This window comes from Primulina tabacum, chromosome 9 (assembly GCF_025594145.1).
Source record: "Primulina tabacum isolate GXHZ01 chromosome 9, ASM2559414v2, whole genome shotgun sequence".
In the NCBI taxonomy this organism is placed as follows: Eukaryota; Viridiplantae; Streptophyta; class Magnoliopsida; order Lamiales; family Gesneriaceae; genus Primulina; species Primulina tabacum.
The window spans coordinates 5,502,331-5,519,447 of record NC_134558.1 but is presented as its reverse complement, the minus strand read 5'-3'; the positions used below and the strand labels follow the sequence as shown (position 1 = coordinate 5,519,447).

Below are 17,117 nucleotides of genomic sequence, written 5' to 3'. Positions count from 1 at the left end.
GGAACTTGTTGATTTTCTAAGAAATTACTGATGATTCGTGGTTGCTAGTTGAGTTAATTTTTGAGGATTCTTTGTAAGGATTAATGACTCGAAGACTATGACGATCTTTGGAAGTATAAAAACGTAGAATTCATTTAGGACGCATGCTCTACCTAGATGGATTTAAGGATTGGATTGCATGAATTGAGAATTTTAAGGCTCTTATTGTAATAACCAATAATTTGAGGACCTAAGTGCAAAAAATAGAATAAAATTCTAAGGGACTATTTTTGAATTTACTGAATTTTGGGATTAAATTCTGAGTTACGAGAATTTTAAGATCTATTGAGGCTAAGTCGAAATTTTATGGAAAAAAAATGCAAATTTCGAAGAGTTATAGGGCCAAAATTGTAATCTTCGAGAATTTTAAGGACCAAAATATAAAATTTGAAATTTTGAGGATTAAATTCAAACTTTTGAGGAACACTTATATTAAATCAGAAATTTTTCAAGGGTATGTGAATTGATTTTGGGTTTAATAATCTTAAAATTATTGAACTTTATGATATGTGAAACTTACAAAATGGAATTAGGAACACCAAGAACTTATGGGTAATTGTGGAATTTTCGAGAATAAGGACAAATTGGATAATATTCGAGGAAAATAAGAATTAATTTTAAAATTTTTAAAAAAATTTGGGAACTTATTTAACAGTAAGTGAAAATTGAATGGTTTAAATGAAAAGAATTTTCGGTGATTTAGGCTTGAAGGAAATATAGAACATTTAGATATCTGGGTTATAATGTTATAATGAATGGTACTCAAGGACATTGTATAATGAATCAATCTTGGGCTTGAAACTTTAAGAGTTACTGAAATAATATTGTGGCAAATTAAGAATTTAGAGTGTCAACAATTTAAGATAAAGTTGAGCAATTAGTTAAGTTATAAGATTCGACAGTAAGTTAACTTTTGTTTTTTCGGGAGCCTAAAGTTTGGTGTAGCTTAAGTTTTAATCACGATCTTAAAAGCTAAAATTATACCTCTTGTTGGAATTTAATTTTTCTAGAAAATTGGGAATGATTGATGGTTAGGTTACTCGAAAGACGCATGTAAGAATCGAGGTAGACACCTTGTCTTGAGAAATTTTTTGTAAGTCATTAAGAAACTTGGGATTAGGTAGATATGTGTATTGGAATTGTGTTATCTAAAGACTATTTGAGTTATGTAAGTGAATTACAAATTTATGGGATAGGCTGTTATACTGAAAATTTTGGGTGAAATAAAAACAAAAAGAGAATTAGTTGTGTTCAACATAGGTTATCGATGAACGAATATTAGGATTTTTATCGAGTAAGAAATCTAAAATACTGATATGAGGATTCTAGAATTCTTTGGGTTATAAGTGAAGTTGATATATTAGAGTTAGTCTAATGCTACCATGGGGAGAATTTATTAAGTTTTAAGCCTTAATATGTATTAAGCATTGAGGATACGTAAGAATGCGACATTCGTTTCAATGAGGAAAGCTCAAGAGTCTTAGGCCCCAACTTTATTGCAATTGAGAAGATAATAGTTTAAGCATGTAATGGGTGCTAGAATGATTTTATTATTTAAGTAGAAGATCGGTATCGTCTATTTTGGGTTTTATGGATTAACACTACCCGAATTTAAGATTTGCAACAGCGTTACATTGGGAGTTACGTAAGTTTGGTGCCGTGAGATAAAGATTTGAGTCAAGGATCTTAGGCTAATTTTGTTACGGGGTTGAGATAAGGTTTAACTTTTAAGTGTATTACTAAAGATAAAAGTCGAGTAGTAAATTTTAATGCTAAGATTTCTTAGGTTGAACTGCATAAATGCTAATATAATAAGTCGATGAACATTATGGATATAAAAATAAAAAAAATAAGCTGCGATAAGTTTGGACAATTATTTCTAGTATGAGGAATTGCGAGAAAGTCAAGAATTCGAGGACATAGAAAAATATAGAACTAAGTCACCATAAGTTGTTATTAGATGCGATTCGCAAACGAGAATTTCAGTAGACAAAATAATTAGGATTGAAGAGACATAAGGGCAGTGTAACCCTTTTTTTTATCAGAGTAGCGCAGCGGAAGCGTGGATTATTGGAATACTAGAATTAAGAGTCTAAACTTTTTGTTTATCGAGGATGAGCGAATTTCACGGACGAAATTCAATTTAAGGGGGTAGATTGTAACGTCCCGAAAATTTGAAAATCCACGTGAATCACATGCATGCAAGTTATTAAATTTCTTGGGTATTTTATTAAATTGTTTTAAAGCATTAAATGCTTGTTTATTTCATTAAATGATGTTTAATTATTTTTATGCATAATTTATGCATGATAGAATTTATTTCATGATATTTTAAAAGTTCATACACTATGATTTTTAAGTTGTATTTCGCGCTCGAACGAGGAACGGAGACCGGAAGATTTTCAAGAAAACTATTTTTATTACAATATTAATTTTTATTAATTAATATAAGATGTTTTAAAGGTATTTTTCAAGAATTAGGATTTTATTGGATATTTTTACCTCGTAAGATTTTTATTTTTATCGGTACGTGAATTTTATCGAATCGGAAGACTTATAAAGGGTTCAGCTAATATTTTCAAAATATTTCCAACACGAAATATTTTTCGGGAGTGCGTTTGGATTTAATAGACTCACTTTTGGACTTATTGGGCTTATTTATTTTTTTTACCCTTAAATAAATAAAAATATGGGCCATTAGCTAAATTATTATCTACTTAATTAACTCCTAATTATTCCCTTAACTCCCCACTAACCTAATCACCCTTCATCAGCCGCCCACCCCCTCCACTCACATTCATCCTCGTGATTTGCTGCTACAACAATTCGGTGAAGCCATTTTCCTGCCTCAAGCAAAGATCTTCTTCCTTCGGTTGTTGGTTCCTCGATCTTTCTTCCTTAAGCAAACATCAGGCACGCTTTATTCCATTTTTTTCTGCATCACACACGTGTTATACACTGATGTTGGTATTCATGCATAAGAAATTTCGATCTAAGCCATTCCATGAAAGATCTTTTCGGTTTCATGAGGGTCTCGTTTTCTATGAATGTCACTCACGTTTTTCTGTATATTGGTGCAAAGGGCTGCGGTTATTGAGTGTCTAGAGGCTGCTGGTAAGGTCAAGTTGCTGTCATGAGGAGTAGAAAGTTTACTGGTTGCGTACGGGTGTAGGGTGATAGACATAGTTTTTATATGTTTTATTGCATTAATTTGTGTGTGTTTGCATTATGCATGTGTACATTTCATTTACATTTTGTTCGTTTTATAGTAAATATATGCATTTGATCATGTTTCACTTTTGTTTGACAAATTTGCAGGAAAAATGACCGGAAAAACCAAAATTTGAGAAAAAGGTGCAAAAATGGGCAGAAAGACTAGGCGTCCGAGCGGTAGAAATTTACCGCCTGGGCGCGAGAAGTGACTCACAAGCCAAATTACAGAAGATATGGCGCTCGGGCGGAAACATTCAACCGCCCGAGCGCGAGATTTCCAGAACATGTGGCGCTCGAGCGGTAATGTTTTACCGCCCGAGCGCGAATGCCGCATTCCTCAAGAAAGATTACAGAAGATGTGGTGCTCGAACGGTAATTTTCTACCGCCCGAGCGTGGACCTATTTTTGGAAAAAATATCTTTTCCGATTACTTGCCTTAGTCTTGGGGTGTGGATGATATGGAAAGGATTGGTGGACGTTTTTCATACATTCAAACATAATTTCAGAGCCGCCACAAGTTTTGGAGATTTTTTGCGCCAGAAGTTGAAGATTTGAAGATTTTCGGGCGTCGTCTTTGCGATTTTCGTCACGCCTAGTATTTCTGATCTAGTTTCTATTCTTTAAACTTTGTTTGGTTTAGTTTTAATATGAACTTGAGTAGCTAAACTTTTATTATTTGTTGGGATTTAACGGGATCCTACCCCAAACTTTCATCTAATTAATTTATATTTCGATTGTTGCGTTATTCTTGATTATACCACTATGTTATCGTGTTGTTAAAGCGTAGCTAACTTTAATAACGATTTTACATTGCAAGTAAGTTCGAGAGAATAACTTGTGATAGGAACGAGTAGTATAATCCGTGGATCTACAATTTACATAGACATATGAAATTGGATACGCGTCGATAGTCATAGTCCTGAGGGTCGAAAACTAGGGGATTTCATAAATCGACATGCATATATTCCCAACAAATTCATTTCTCAGGAGAGTGTGTTCAATTGAATAGGAAATCCTGTCGGAGGCATACAATCATTATCGAACAAATTAATTAATTAACGAGGGGTAGGTGAACCGATATTCCCAACAAATTCATTTCTCATTGAATTTTAATCAACTATTTTAGATATTATATTTCTTTATCTAATTTTTGACTCATTTTATTTGCATGTTTAATTAAGTAGAGTAGTAATAATCAACCAATCAACTTTCGTTGCTAAAGATTTAATAACTGAAAATAATAATTGTTAAATACAGTCTTCAGTGGAACGATACTCGTACTTATGTACACTATACTATTACTTGACATCGTGCACTTGCGATTAATTTTTGAGCATACAAAACCATATAGTATTAAGGATTCCACAGTGCAAGTTTTGCTCGATTAAGTTTTTGGCGCCGTTGCCGGGGACTGTTAATTCACAATTTTATTTTTAGTTATTTTCTTTAGTATTCTCTATTTTACTTTGTTTGACACCTTCGATTTCTTCACTGATATCTCATCCAGTGCATGCCAAAGTCAATTGACGTGGAGCTTGAGCAGTTTGACCCTGAACTTGAAAAAACTTTCCGCAGGAGAAGATAACAGCAGAGACTGAAAGAACTGATGGAGAGGCACGAGAACGATCATGAGGAAGAACACCATGATGCTAGACGTGTTGAGATGCCACGCCGCATACCGATGCTGGAATATGCCCAACCTTCTTTGGATGGAGCACGCCCTAGCATTGTGAGGCCTATGGTGCGGCCAAACCAGTTCGAAATCAAACCAGCTATAAATCAGATGATTCAGAACACAGTCTAGTTTGGAGGATCTGCAGTAGATGACCAAAACACGCACATCACATATTTTCTTGAAATTTGCGACACTTTTAAATTTAATGGAGTTTCTGATGATGCTGTTAGGTTGCATTTATTTCCTTTCTCCCTACGTGATAAAGCTAAAGCATGGTTGAATTGTTTGCCTGTAGGTTCGATCACCACATGGGAGGACATGGCGAAAGCGTTTCTAATCAAATACTTTCCTCCATCTAAGATCATGAAACTGCGGGCAGACATCACCACATTTGCTCAATTCGAGCAGGAGTCTTTATATGAGACATGAGAGCGCTTCAAAGATTTATTAAGAAGATGTCCTCATCACGAACTGCCACTTGGGTTAGTCGTTCAAACCTTTTATTATGGCTTGCTTACTCATAATCGTACTATGATAGATGCTGCTGCTTGTGGAAACCTGTTGAGAAAAACTGCGAGGAAGGATATGAGTTGTTGGAGGAGATGGCTGCTAGCAGCTATCATCCTCAATCTGAAAGGAATAATCAGCGAACAAGTGCAGGAGTTCACCAGGTAACTGACCTTTCCACTATTATTGCACTACTCGATATCTTGAACAGGAAGTTGGATGGTTTGAATATGGGTGGCACAACTATGCGTCTTCAAGAGATATTCTGTGAAAAGTGTGGAGGTGAACATTTTGTGAAGGACTGTCAAGAGGACAATCCCTTCTATGTGCAAAATGAGTCACCAGTGAATCAAATGGGAGTCCACGACCGTCCGAGGAATGATCCGTACTCAAACACATACAATCCTGGATGGAGGCAACATCCCAACTTCTCATGGGGTGGTCAAAACAGTCAGAATTGACCACAAGGAGGACAACAATATGGGAAACAACCGATGTACAGATCTGACCCTCCTAGAGAAGAAAAGTCCAACTTAGAGCAGATGATGTCTAAGTTTATCTCGTCCACTGAAACTAGACTCTAAAATCAAGATGCATCAATAAAGGGGCTAGAGAATCAGATTGGACAGTTAGCAAATATGAAAATAAATAGAGAGCCGGGCACCTTGCCAAGTAACACAGAGACCAATCCAAAGGAGCAAGTGAAGGCCATTGAGTTGAAGAGTGGAAAGATCTTAGAGGCCAGAGGAACAGAAAAAACTCAAGCACAGGATGAACAGACTGAGTCTTCAAAAGGTAAGTCTTCCCACTCAACGCCAGCACCCACTGAACAATCTAAAATTGTTATTCCTGCACCTTTTCCCGCAGCATTAAAAAAGGCAAAACTTGATGCACAATTTGGTAAGTTTCTTGAGGTATTCAAAAAATTGCATATAAATATTCCTTTTGCTGATGCCTTGATGCAAATGCAGAGTTATGCTAAATTTCTGAAAGACATCTTAGCTAATAAGAGGAAGTTGGAGGATCACATGATGGTAAAATTGACTGCGAATTGCTCTGCATTGATACAAAACCAGATCCCACCAAAGCTAAAGGATCTAGGGAGTTTTTCTATCCCTTGCATGATTGGTGATGTTGCTTTTCCTAAAGCTTTATGTGATCTTGGTGCGAACATTAATCTTATGCCTTTGTCTATATTCAGGAAACTTGGATTAGGCGAGCCTAAACCAACACAGATGTCCTTGCAACTAGCCGACGGATCCGTCAAACATCCACGAGGAGTCAAAGAAGATGTATTGGTGAAAGTGGGAAAGTTTACATTTCCTACAGATTTTGTGGTGCTTGACATGGAAGAGGATAGGAAGATGCCTTTGATTTTAGGGAGACCGTTCCTTGCAACCGGCAAGGCCGTGATTGAAGTGCAAGAAGGGAAGTTGAGATTGAGAGTGGGGAAGGAAGAAATCACTTTTAATGTTTTTAACGCTCTTAAGCACACACTGCACACTAATGATTGTTTTATAGTTGATTCATCGGATTCACTTGTGTGTCAATTTGTGCAGGATGCTATGAAGGACCCATTGGAAGCCACGCTCACCACTGAATTGAAGGGGGATGAACTTGATGAAGAAAAATCTGCAAGAGTGGAGTACTGTAATGCCAACCATCAATGGAAGAAGCCAGAAAGGATGAAATTGGAGGACATGGGGGATCGAAGAGATTTGACCACTCAGAAGTCAAGCGTTGAGGAACCGCCGACATGTGAGTTCAAACCATTGCCTCCACACCTGAAGTATGTGTACGTAGAGCGTAAAAAGCTAGCACCCGACAAGCGCATTACACCAAGAGAATTTAAAGAAGGCGAAGCGGTGCTCCTGCACAACTCCAAGTTGCGCTTATTTCCTGGCAAGCGCAAGTCAAGATGGACGGGCCCTTACAAGATCACCAAAGTATTCCCCTCGGGAGTATTAACTTTGCGAGAAGGGAAAAATGAGCCGTTCACAGTCCATGCTCAACGACAGAAGCATTATTTGGGTAGTGCAGTGGAGCCACAAATTGGAGTCACTCGATTCCAAAACAGTTAAAGCTGAGAGAAACCGACAGTCAAGCTCTCGACTATAAATTGAGAACTACCCCTCTCTCCCTTATCTTGCACTTAATTCGATTTTATTATTTTCGTTTTTTTAGAGTTGGTCAGTCTTCTTATTTTAATGTTAGTTTTAGGCATCATCACCACCGGAGCACGATGAGGAGGAGCCTTGATCAGAGGAGTTCATTGTTTCCCCTTCTTTACATTTTTATTGTCTGTTGCATTAATTTTTTTTCTAATTGTTGCTGCATTCGTGCTTTATTTTTGCATTTGTTTTTGTGTCCCCTTTCGTGTTTGCATGTTTGGGTTTCGGTTTTTTTGTGCAATGGGGACATTGCACACCTTTAGTATGAGGGGGTCGTTTTTCGTAGTTGTCTTGCATGAGTGTCAGATGATGGTGAAACTAGTAAATTGGTAGCCAATGATGATTGTGGGATAAATGAACTGCATGTTGCTTAGTCTTATCACTCGTTATGAACCCCCAGGTGAATTGAAATCGTTTTCTGCACACTTAGTGGATTTTAATAGTGGTGTCGATGACAGTTAAGTTCAAAATAATCTGTGAGGGGAACTGGAGAAACATAAGATGCGAGTAGAACTTGAATGATTACCTGTTGAAATGAATGACTCACCAGTAGCATGAACTCAAGTAGAAAATCAAAAATATCCCTCAAACATCCTTCATCCCAATCGTGCATAGGACCTAAAAATTCATCCCTATGCCAGATAAATAAACATACCCTATATCCAAAGCCTAGGGAGTACGCATGAGAAAACTATGTGCAAACTTGGATATAAAAAAAAAGGAAAAAAAAAGGGGATGTAAGGTGAGGGGGAGCCAAAAAGGGATGAAATCCTATCCCAAGGCTAAAAAGATGGAGATGTAAGGCGTTGAGGAATGTCAGAGAAAATTTCTGACAAATGCATAGTAAAAATGATCTATGTACTCCCCATCTTTCTGAACCACTTTACACTTATGGCTATTGACTCCCTAAATTTTGTTGTTCTACCATGAAACTCTACCGCTTTATGTGTTTACTGGTTGGTCCCGAGTAGAAACATAACTCAGGAGAGAGAAATTTGCGTTGACTTGTTGATTCGACGACCTACATGATTTGCGAATAAAACTGTCTGAAACACAAGCTAGAAAAATCCACAGCACACACGGCCACGCCTTTTGGAAAGATACAAATGTTGTGCGATGTTTTGAAGGGGATATTAATGGATGTATGTTTTGACTAAGTGGATGTGATTCACAAACCAGCTGAGGCAGGAGATGTCAGCTTGCCACTTCGCCATCATTCTAGTTATTTTAATACGTTCACTTTGTGCTTGTTTCATGTTTTAGTTGTAGTCTGTAACCTATTTTGCATTGAGGGCAAGCAAAAAGTTAGTATGAGGGGGTTGATAGACATGGTTTTTATATGTTTTATTGCATTAATTTGTGTGTGTTTGCATTATGCATGCGTGCATTTCATTTACATTTTGTTCATTTTATAGTAAATATATGCATTTGATCATGTTTCACTTGTGTATGACAAATTTGCAGGAAAAATGACCGGAAAACCAAAATCGGAAAAAAAGGTGCAAAAATGGGCAGAAAGACTGGCGTCCGAGCGGTAGAAATTTACCGCCTGGGCGCGAGAAAGTGACTCACAAGCCAAATTACAGAAGATATGGCGCTCGGGCGGAAACATTCAACCGCCCGAGCGCGAGATTTCCAGAACATGTGGCGCTCGAGCGGTAATGTTTTACCGCCCGAACGCGAATGCCGCATTCCTCAAGAAAGATTACAGAAGATGTGGCGCTCAAGCGGTAATTTTCTACCGCCCGAGCGCCACCTATTTTTGGAAAAAATATATTTTCCGATTACTTGCCTTAGTCTTGGGGTGTGGATTATATGGAAAGGATTGGTGGACGTTTTTCATACATTCCGACATAATTTCAGAGCCGCCACAAGCTTTGGAGATTTTTTGCGCCAGAAGTTGAAGATTTGAAGATTTTCGGGCGTCGTCTTTGCGATTTTCGTCACGCCTAGTATTTCTGATCTAGTTTCTATTCGTTAAACTTTGTTTGGTTTAGTTTTAATATGAACTCGAATAGCTAAACTTTTATTATTTGTTGGGATTTAAGGGGATCCTACCCCAAACTTTCATCTAATTAATTTATATTTCGATTGTTGCGTTATTCTTGATTATACCACTATGTTATCGTGTTGTTAAAGCGTAGCAAACTTTAATAACGATTTTATATTGCAAGTAAGTTCGAGAGAATAACTTGTGATAGGAACGAGTAGTATAATCCGTGGATCTACAATTTACATAGACATATGAAATTGGATACGCACCGATAGTCATAGTTCTGAGGGTCGAAAACTAGGGGATTTTATAAATCGACATGCAATTCACTCTTGATAAATAATTAAAGACATTTAATTACTTCATTGAGTAGAATTAGTTTGGCATAGCTCGAGAGAGTGTGTTCAATTGAATAGGAAATCCTGTCGGAGGCATACAATCATTATCGAACAAATTAATTAATTAACGAGGGGTAGGTGAACCGATATTTCCAACAAATTCATTTCTCATTGAATTTTAATCAACTATTTTAGATATTATATTTCATTATCTAATTTTTGACTCATTTTATTTGCATGTTTAATTAAGTAGAGTAGTAATAATCAACCAATCAACTTTCGTTGCTAAAGATTTAATAACTGAAAATAATAATTGTTAAATATAGTTTTCAGTGGAACGATACTCGTACTTACGTACATTATAGTATTACTTGACATCGTGCACTTACGATTAATATTTGAGCATACAAAACCATATTGTATTCAGGATTCCACAGTGCAAGTTTTGCTCGATCATAGGGTCGTGAGAGGAATTCTTCTCGGGTGGCTAGAACTTGAGTGTTTCAGCGTGCAAGGCTCGACCAACACGGAAGGGACCTCGCTGAGGCTTAGACCAGACCCTGGTGGGTCTGAGGCAAGGCTTGGAAGGGCTCGGCTGGAGTTGGACCCATCCTAGGCGCTGTGGTTCGAAAGGGTAGAAGTTGGCTTCGGTTTGGATGCTTGGGGAAGAATAGCGAGTTGTAGGGTGGGGCTGTGACTTGCATGGGGCTGGAGCCGTGGGTTTAGTGTGTCAAGTAGAGTCCCAAGGTGGTCAAGCGGAGGTCGGTTCATGACTAGTACGTTGGGCGTGGGAAGTGGCGTGAGTTTTGGAAAAGAATGATGTGTACGAGGATTTAGTGGCTTGCTGTAATTTTCCACCGAAAATTTTTAGGGCCCATATTGTTATTTTAATATATTTTAGTGTTTGTAAGATATGGTAAAAAGTTGGGAAGATTTTGGTAGATTTCGAGTTGATTCGGGTTAAACTAGGACCCCGGTCCAGGTTTTAAAACGAATCATTTTAATTGTGTTTTTGGCTCAAATTTATGGCTAGGAATATTTTTAAATATGTTTTGGGATATTTTAAGGAGTTTGGTAAGCTTCGGGTCAATTTTAGAGGTCCAGGGTTAAAACGAGAATTTTTGGGTTTTCAGGGGCAAAATGGTCATTTTGCATCCGGGTTGAGATTTTGGTCCTGGCAGCGCCCCGAGCACAAAATATATGATATTTTAAATCTTTATGCATCGTTTTTACGATTTTTACGCAATTTCAATAAATACGTTGCATGCTTGGTTTAAAGGAAAAGTTACAAGTTACGTATATTCATGTTTTTATTTAGTGATGAAAATGATGCTATTTTTGAAGGATGTGATTTGGTTGTGACTGAAAATGTATATGTATACGATTACATGAGATACGATGAGCTGAGGCCTGGGCTTAGTGGGCGGGTAATGCCGTCGTTGATGTCCCCTGCCGCCGGGTACCACGATTTTTATAGATGGATCTATCGATAGAGCCGATACGATAGAGCTGATACGAAAGTCATAACTAATGAACTGAATTCAATTAAAAGAAAAGGTTTAATTTTATGATGACACGATGAGCTGTTTTGACACGTATATGATGATATGAAATGACATGACATGATTTGACACGAGATTATTTTACACGACACGTTTATGTTATACTTTTAAGTTCATGAAAGATATGTTGAATATGATATTTTTCACTGCTGTGTGCCATGTATATGTACTTGTTATTTCTGGTACAGGTGTGTTGAGTCTTTAGACTCACTAGGCGTGTGTGATGCAGGTGAGCTAAACGATGAGGAGACTGGAGGTGCCGAACTCTGAGTAGGCAGACCTGGTGCGGTGACACGACCCGAGGACCGCATGTTTCTGCACTTTGATTATGAGATTGGAGTGGAGATGAATATTTTCATACGTTGACGATTTTTACGATTTTATGTTCACGTACGATTTTTGGATAAGTTTGATTAATTTAAATTGCATTGTTTTTACTGTCAAATAATTATGTTTATTTTAAATGTTATTTTGAAATGTGAGATGATAAAAAAAATATTTCCGCAATTTTAAAATGAGTAGACGTTTCATGTATACCCATGTGATTAACATAGATAAAGACCTTGATTATACTTTAATACAAATGAATCGTAATTCCTTGTTGAAACTCATTTTTAAACAATATATAATCAAAATTCTTTCCTAGTCGATTCAGCCGCCTAAAAAATAGATAAAGGTCGCTTGAGCTTGAGACTAGCATCGGTGATGTTGTGTACCGTATTTCTTGATAAGGGCATTGAGCTGTCCAAACATGCATATGGGTAGTCAAATGATAATTATACCGAACTACCCTCACTCGGACTTTCCAAGTGGTTATCATTCATCGAGAGGATACGTTTGTGGTTATGATTGTACACCATTAGTCCTTACGACCCGGGATAACACTCAGGCTCTATATGCTAGGTTTGTGCTTTGACTCGTTTATCGACTCCATGAGGGTCATCAGGTGGCGAGATTGGGTACATTTGGGACACATGTAGAAGCCAGTGCATTATAGTCGAGAATTCACCGCTCACCTACTGGTGTGGATATCCTATGTGATGTGAAGAAATAATAGTGCATAGAATCTCTGGCCAGAGTATGAAATGTACGTTAGAGAAGGAGTTCTCCAGTTGTACATGCGATGCCACTATTTATTCTCAAATATGTGTCACATAGTTATCGAATTATTATGCAACCCTCGTTGATCCAATGGTTGAAGATTCGATCGGGATATATGAGATGAAGAGACTGTACTGTATATTAATCATAATCGACTGGTTCTTGCAGGCACTATCCGTGATACCTAGAGAATCATGGGGCGATGCTACTAGATGCTCTTACCATGATTTGATGGTTTAAATAGAAATATGATTTTTCTGACATTCTCATGATCGATTGTTGATACATAGAATAGGGCAAATTAGGATAAGCCCGAATAAATGATTATTGTGAACCAACGGCTAACTGTTTTCTTGAACAATTGAGGGTCACACAAGTACTGGATCATTTGTTCCCCTTGAGAGAATAAATTCAACAAGTTGAATTTATATTATGATATAGTAAATTCAAGGAGTTGAATTTATGATAATTAAATTTGAGAAAACAAATTCAAGGATTTGAATTTATGTGATAGTAAATTCAAGAAATTGAATTTATGAATTTATAAAATTTGGAGAGAATAAATTCAAGGAGTTGAATTTATAAAATTTGATAATTTAATTTATTAAACTCAAAAGTTGAGTTTATTAAATATTAAATTAAATATAGTGAGAAGTATGTTTTATAGATTTTAGGAGTACAAGTCCAACATACTAAATAATTAAAGTTCTTAATGGACTTTGATTAATTAATTAAACTTGTTGGACTAGTCCAATTAATTGATCAAACTTATTAATGTTAATTATGAAAATTAGGTCATGGCTTATTATAAAAGGTAGTAAATAAGTCATAACCCTAACCACCAAGGTAGCCTCCACTCTCACAATAATTTTCGAAAAAACACTCTCTTTCTCTCAAAATTTTCGGCCTCCATCAAAGTTTTTTGGTTGAGCCGTATCTCGATTTTTATCTTCAACGTTAAAAGTTCTTCCAAATATTCTAGTGCTATTTGGAAGGGGAACAAATCTTCAAGTCGTGGACTTGATAGAAGAATTGAAGAAAAGGAGTCTCGAAGGAAGAGCATAGGAAATACATCAAGAGCTATCTCCACTAATGCGAGAAGCGTCCGCATGATATGTGCCCCCCGCGCGCACAGGATTCCTGCGGCTGCCCGAGAATGTCTCGGGTCTTGTGCTGGATAATGAGCTTGAATTGTTTGGGCCTAGGGTGCAATTTTCTGATTTTTCAAAACTATGGACAAAATGGAAATTTTATGAAAATTAGTTCAATATATCTACCGAAAAAATTAATTTTTAAAAAATTAATAATTTTCTTGTAAATTAAATAATTATAATATTATTTTAATTATTTATTCCTAGATGTATCCTAATCATCCGATCTGATCTAGATCAACGGTGGAGATTAACTCTTTTTCGCCTACATAAAACCAAACATCCCCTTCATATATTACTTTTCGCAAATTTGAATTTCAAATTCTCTCAAATTCTTCCTCTTCGCGGCGTATTGCTCTCCTGGCTCAGGCGATATCTTCCACCACCATCAGCACTCCTTTCGCACAGTCATCACCTTTCTCTTGCCAAACTCATAAGTTCTCGATCTCCCTCGAAAATGTCTAACTCCACCTCTTCAACCTCCGGAGCAAATGCGCAAGGCTCGCCTAACTACGAGTTCACCGCAATGCGCTTCGATTCTTTCCCCCCTCCTCCCCGACATCGTATTTCTACCCAAGCTTCTTAAAAACCAAAAACCCATAAATCTGAACCCTCATCTTCAAAACCATCTTCTTCTAGCCCTTCCCAAGTTTCAAAAAAGAACAAAGGTAAGGGCAAAACCCGGGCTTCTAACCCCCCTTCTACTGAGATCCCGGGGGTTCCTTGGTTCTCCTCAATGAACATCACACTGCGCTCGAGGGCAGACAAGGAAATCCGAGTTTTGGGCTCAATTTCTTCTACTTTCTCCATCATGATACTTGGCCCTAACGATAGGGCAGATAGCCCTCCTCCCGCCTATACAACTTTCTTCCAGGACCAAATTAGAAATGGTCTCCAGTTCCCTATTCCTTCTTTTTACATCGAGGTCGCAAAGTTTTTTGATGTACCTATTAACCAACTTCACCCGAACTCCTTTCGTATCATGGCCTCAGCGTATGTTCTTTTTAAAATGCACAATCTTGTTATCAACCCCCTAGTCCTTCATTATTTATTTGTTTGCAGACTGGGAGACAATGCCTTTTCCCTTGTCTGCCAGGTTGAATGCTCGATTCCTTGATGACATCCCTTCTTCCCAGAAGGGATGGAAGGACGATATTTCTATATTAAACTCCCGGACCCTCACTCTTGTCTGATAGGATTTCTCCCTTCTCTTCCCCCTCAACCTGCCCTTCCCCGGGCTTACAAAGTTGAGCAATTTTACACCCGAAGCCAAGACTTGGTGGAGGGTCAAAAGTACTCCTCCTCCACCTTCATCTCCCAGGAGAATCTTGTGGCCTATGGGTTTAGTGCCCGGGCTGAAGACCCGACTTACCGGGTAATTGATGAGGTGGCTGACTCGGGCTCTCAACCCGGTAATTCTCGATCTCCCCGTTTTTGAATTTATTCCATTTTATTTATACTTGTATTCTGTACTAACTTTCTTTTCTCTTCTTGTGCAGACAACTCAAAGAAACGGGCGGATGAAAAGGCAGCCCGAGAAAGGAAATTGGCAGCCAGGAAAGCTGCTGCTGAGCAGAAAAAGAAACAGGCCAAGGAGGTGGCCCAGAGAATTGAATCTGCCCTACTCTTTCAAGTTTCAAGTAGATAGAATGTGATATTAAATTTATATCTCAACATATATTCTTCTTTGTTGATATGATATTTAATATTTAATTATGATTTTGCATTTTTAGATAAGCATGTTAAGATTTTATTGTGATATAATATCTTCCTTAAATATAAATTCCTTCTTGATAAGATTATTTGGAATATTAAGTTTTACTTTTTTAGATATTTATGATAAAGATCTTCTAGATATAATATTTATGATAATGATTTACATGATATGATATTATTGATTTTTTTTTCTAATAGAATTTTTGTATACCATATCTTATAGATTTCTGTCAAGATAAATCATAGAAGAGGAGACATTTATAAATAAGAGATGGAGATTCAAAAGTATTGAAAGAGAAGAAAAATTCAGAGAGTTCACGTGTAGGATTTTTCGTGGAAGTGCTTTTCATGAAGGAGAGATTTTCGTGGAGCTTCCTCGATCTATTGCTCTCGTGTTTTTCACTCTTAGCTTGAAAGTTTTCGTGGCTGCATATTGTTTGCACTGTGCACGTCGTGGTTTTCAGAGACAAATAATTCTCAAGGACCTAGCTGTTTTGAAGAGTGCTGTTGCACGTGTTGCCGTAATTGTTGGAGACATTTCAGACAACACGCGTACAAGTGTTCGCTGAAGATCGGGTTTTGTTGCTCCAAGTTTTTACATCACGTTTTTGCTTTCTTATCTATAATTTAGTGTTCATGGTTGTTTTTGAAAGCTATTTATTTTCTCAATGTGTTGAGGAAATTTATTTTTGTGAAAATCACTAGTGATAGATTTATGTAAATGTTTTGGTTTTCTAGTGATTAATTTTTGCCCTGAGGCACCGCACAAGTATTTATACTTGTGAAAATTTAATCTTTTCCATTCTGTTTATTTAAAGTGAATTTGTGTTACAATTTTTAATATTCCCCTGCATGTTATCTCAAATGTTATAACATTTGGCACAACACTTAATTCTGATTAAACACAAATTTACATCTTATACTAATATTGTTATATACACTTGCTTCTGTCGAACAACGTTTCTTACAAGTGGTATCAGAGCCTACTCTTGATAAACTAAGTGCTGATTCTGCTTTTTGTTTTGTTTGACAGAAATATTTAAATGGACGCGTCACTCGTAAACACAGTACTTCGACCACCTATTTTGAATGTATATAACTACAGTCTATGGAAGGTGAAGATTATAATATATATTAAATCCATAGATGAACGAGCCTGGCAGCGTGTTGTCAGCGGTTTGAGTCCACCAAAAAAGATAGACGAAGATGGTGATACCCGGATAAAGCCTGAAAATGAGTGGAGTGTTGAGGAAGTACAGATCTCGAACCACAACTCGAAGGCCCCAAATTCCATCTTCACCTCAGTCGATCTGAACATGTTTAGCCTGATCACAAACTGTGTATCAGCTAAGGATGCTTGGGAAATTCTGCAAAAACACTGTGAAGGCTCGGAAAGTGTGAGAAGAATGAAACTAAGAATGCTTGCATCCAAATTTGAGAATCTGAGGATGGAAGAAACTGAATCTATCATCGACTATGACATACGCCTCAGAGAGATTGCCAATGAAGCTTTCAGCTTAGGCGATCCAATCTCAAATGAAAGGTTGGTCAGCAAAGTTCTCAAATCATTGCCCGAACGGTTCAACATCCAAATTTGTGCAATTGATGAAGCAAAGGATACAACTCTAATTGCACTGGAGGATTTGATAAG

At 37.2% G+C, this 17,117-nt stretch overlaps 1 non-coding gene across 1 annotated transcript; it reads right to left on the bottom strand.

The window, feature by feature from the left end:
- Positions 1-5,294: 5,294 nt before the first annotated feature.
- LOC142504672 (small nucleolar RNA R71) lies at positions 5,295-5,400 on the bottom strand. Its single transcript, XR_012804297.1, has one exon. It is a non-coding gene; the product is annotated as a small nucleolar RNA R71 (small nucleolar RNA).
- Between the last annotated feature and the right edge of the window lie 11,717 nt (positions 5,401-17,117).